Source organism: Astyanax mexicanus, chromosome 4 (assembly GCF_023375975.1).
Source record: "Astyanax mexicanus isolate ESR-SI-001 chromosome 4, AstMex3_surface, whole genome shotgun sequence".
NCBI classification, from domain to species: Eukaryota; Metazoa; Chordata; class Actinopteri; order Characiformes; family Acestrorhamphidae; genus Astyanax; species Astyanax mexicanus.
The window spans coordinates 25,995,001-25,997,500 of record NC_064411.1 but is presented as its reverse complement, the minus strand read 5'-3'; the positions used below and the strand labels follow the sequence as shown (position 1 = coordinate 25,997,500).

The following is a 2,500-nucleotide window of genomic DNA, read 5'->3' as shown; positions in this document are numbered from 1 at the left end:
TATAACAAGACCATGGTCATAGAAGCAAGAGGGGAAAAGCTTACAGCACCTGGTATTCCCAGGTGGTCTACCATCCAAGTACTAACCAGGCCAAACCCTGCTTAGCTTCCGAGATCAGACGAGATTGGGCGTTCTCAGGGTAGTGTGACCGTAAGCCATTACAGAACTCTCATCAAGACTACTTATGCGACTTCATCTATTTTGGGATTCAGATAAGAAACTAGTAATGTATAACAAGACCATGGTCACAGAAGCAAGAGGGGAAAAGCTTACAGCACCTGGTATTCCCAGGTGGTCTCCCATCCAAGTACTAACCAGGCCAAACCCTGCTTAGCTTCCGAGGTCAGACGAGATCGGGCGTTTTCAGGGTAGTGTGACCGTAAGCGATTGCAGAACTCTCATCAAGACTACTTATGCGACTTCATCTATGTTGGGTTTTAGATTACACACTAGCAATGTATAACAAGACCATGGTCATAGAAGCAAGAGGGGAAAAGCTTACAGCACCTGGTATTCCCAGGTGGTCTCCCATCCAAGTACTAACCAGGCCAAACCCTGATTAGCTTCCGAGGTCAGACGACATCGCGCGTTCTCAGGGTAGTGTGACTGTATGCGATTGCAACACTCTCATCAAGACTATTTATGCGACTTCATCTATGTTGGGTTTCAGACAACACTCTAGTAACGTATAACAAGACCATGGTCATGAATCAAGAGGGGAAAAGCTTACAGCACCTGGTATTCCCAGGTGGTCTCCCATCCAAGTACTAACCAGGCCAAACCCTGCTTAGCTTCCTAAATCAGACGAGATCGGGCGTTCTCAGGGTAGTGTGACTGTAGGCGATTGCAGAACTATCATCAAGACTACTCATGCGACTTCATCTATGTTGGGTTTCAGATGACACACTAGTAATGTATAACAAGACCATGGTTATAGAAGCAAAAAGTTAAAAGCTTACAGCACCTGGTATTCCCAGGTGGTCTCCCATCCAAGTACTAACGAGGCCAAACCCTGCTTAGCTTCCGAGATCAGACAAGATCAGGCGATCTCAGGGTTGTGTGACCGTAAGCGATTGCAGAACTCTCATTAAGACTACTTATGAGACTTCATCTATGTTCGGTTTCAAATAACACACTAGTAACGTATAACAAGACCATGGTCATAGAAGCAATAGGGGAAAAGCTTACAGCACCTGGTATTCCCAGGTGGTCTCCCATCCAAGTACTATCCAGGCCAAATCCTGCTTAGCTTCCGAGATCAGATGAGATCGGGCGTTTTTAGGGTAGTGTGACCTTAAGCGATTGCTGACCTCTCATCAAGACTACTTATGCGACTTCATCTATGTTGGGTTTTAGATAATACACTAGTAATGTATAACAAGACCATGGTCATAGAAGCAAGAGGGGAAAAGCTTACAGCACCTGGTATTCCCAGGTGGTCTCCCATCCAAGAACTAACCAGGCCAAACCCTGCTTAGCTTCCGAGATCAGACGAGATCGGGCGTTCTCAGGGTTGTGTGACCTTAAGGGATTGCAGAAATCTCATCAAGACTACTTAGGCGACTTCATCCATGTTGGGTTTCAAACAACACACTAGTAATGTATAACAAGACCATGGTCATAGAAGCAATAGGGGAAAAGCTTACAACACCTGGTATTCCCAGGTGGTCTCCCATCCAAGTACTAACCAGGCCAAACCCTGCTTAGCGTCCGAGATCAAACGAGATCGGGCGTTCTCAGGGCAGTGTGACCGTAAGCTATTGCAAAGCTGTCATCAAGACTACTTATGCGACTTCATCTATGTTGGGTTTTAGATTACACACTAGTAATGTATAACAAGACCATGGTCATAGAAGCAAGAGGGGAAAAGCTTACAGCACCTGGTATTCCCAGGTGGTCTCCCATCCAAGTACAAACAAGGCCAAACCCTGTTCAGCTTCCGAGATCAGATGAGATCGGGCGTTTTTAGGGTAGTGTGACCTTAAGCGATTCCTGACCTCTCATCAAGACTACTTATGCGACTTCATCTATGTTCGGTTTCAAATAACACACTAGTAACGTATAACAAGACCATGGTCATAGAAGCAATAGGGGAAAAGCTTACAGCACCTGGTATTCCCAGGTGGTCTCCCATCCAAGTACTATCCAGGCCAAATCGTGCTTAGCTTCCGAGATCAGATGAGATCGGGCGTTTTTAGGGTAGTGTGACCTTAAGCGATTGCTGACCTCTCATCAAGACTACTTATGCGACTTCATCTATGTTGGGTTTTAGATCATACACTAGTAATGTATAACAAGACCATGGTCATAGAAGCAAGAGGGGAAAATCTTACAGCACCTGGTATTCCCAGGTGGTCTCCCATCCAAGAACTAACCAGGCCAAACCCTGCTTAGCTTCCGAGATCAGACGAGATCGGGCGTTCTCAGGGTTGTGTGACCTTAAGGGATTGCAGAAATCTCATCAAGACTACTTAGGCGACTGCATCCATGTTGGGTTTCA

The 2,500-nt window shown here is 45.9% G+C and overlaps 6 non-coding genes and 5 pseudogenes across 6 annotated transcripts; all 11 read right to left on the bottom strand.

The window, feature by feature from the left end:
• Positions 1 to 37: 37 nt before the first annotated feature.
• Positions 38 to 156, bottom strand: LOC125801801 (5S ribosomal RNA). Its single transcript, XR_007438960.1, has one exon. It is a non-coding gene; the product is annotated as a 5S ribosomal RNA (ribosomal RNA).
• Positions 157 to 266: 110 nt separating this feature from the next.
• On the bottom strand, positions 267 to 385 carry LOC125801875 (5S ribosomal RNA). Its single transcript, XR_007439014.1, has one exon. It is a non-coding gene; the product is annotated as a 5S ribosomal RNA (ribosomal RNA).
• Positions 386 to 495: 110 nt separating this feature from the next.
• LOC125801996 (5S ribosomal RNA) lies at positions 496 to 614 on the bottom strand (annotated as a pseudogene).
• A 109-nt stretch (positions 615 to 723) lies between these two features.
• On the bottom strand, positions 724 to 842 carry LOC125801894 (5S ribosomal RNA; annotated as a pseudogene).
• A 110-nt stretch (positions 843 to 952) lies between these two features.
• On the bottom strand, positions 953 to 1,071 carry LOC125801867 (5S ribosomal RNA; annotated as a pseudogene).
• Positions 1,072 to 1,181: 110 nt separating this feature from the next.
• LOC125801827 (5S ribosomal RNA) lies at positions 1,182 to 1,300 on the bottom strand. Its single transcript, XR_007438986.1, has one exon. It is a non-coding gene; the product is annotated as a 5S ribosomal RNA (ribosomal RNA).
• A 110-nt stretch (positions 1,301 to 1,410) lies between these two features.
• LOC125801841 (5S ribosomal RNA) lies at positions 1,411 to 1,529 on the bottom strand. Its single transcript, XR_007439000.1, has one exon. It is a non-coding gene; the product is annotated as a 5S ribosomal RNA (ribosomal RNA).
• Positions 1,530 to 1,639: 110 nt separating this feature from the next.
• Positions 1,640 to 1,758, bottom strand: LOC125801775 (5S ribosomal RNA). Its single transcript, XR_007438935.1, has one exon. It is a non-coding gene; the product is annotated as a 5S ribosomal RNA (ribosomal RNA).
• A 110-nt stretch (positions 1,759 to 1,868) lies between these two features.
• Positions 1,869 to 1,987, bottom strand: LOC125802005 (5S ribosomal RNA; annotated as a pseudogene).
• Positions 1,988 to 2,097: 110 nt separating this feature from the next.
• Positions 2,098 to 2,216, bottom strand: LOC125801899 (5S ribosomal RNA; annotated as a pseudogene).
• A 110-nt stretch (positions 2,217 to 2,326) lies between these two features.
• On the bottom strand, positions 2,327 to 2,445 carry LOC125801834 (5S ribosomal RNA). Its single transcript, XR_007438993.1, has one exon. It is a non-coding gene; the product is annotated as a 5S ribosomal RNA (ribosomal RNA).
• Positions 2,446 to 2,500: the final 55 nt, after the last annotated feature.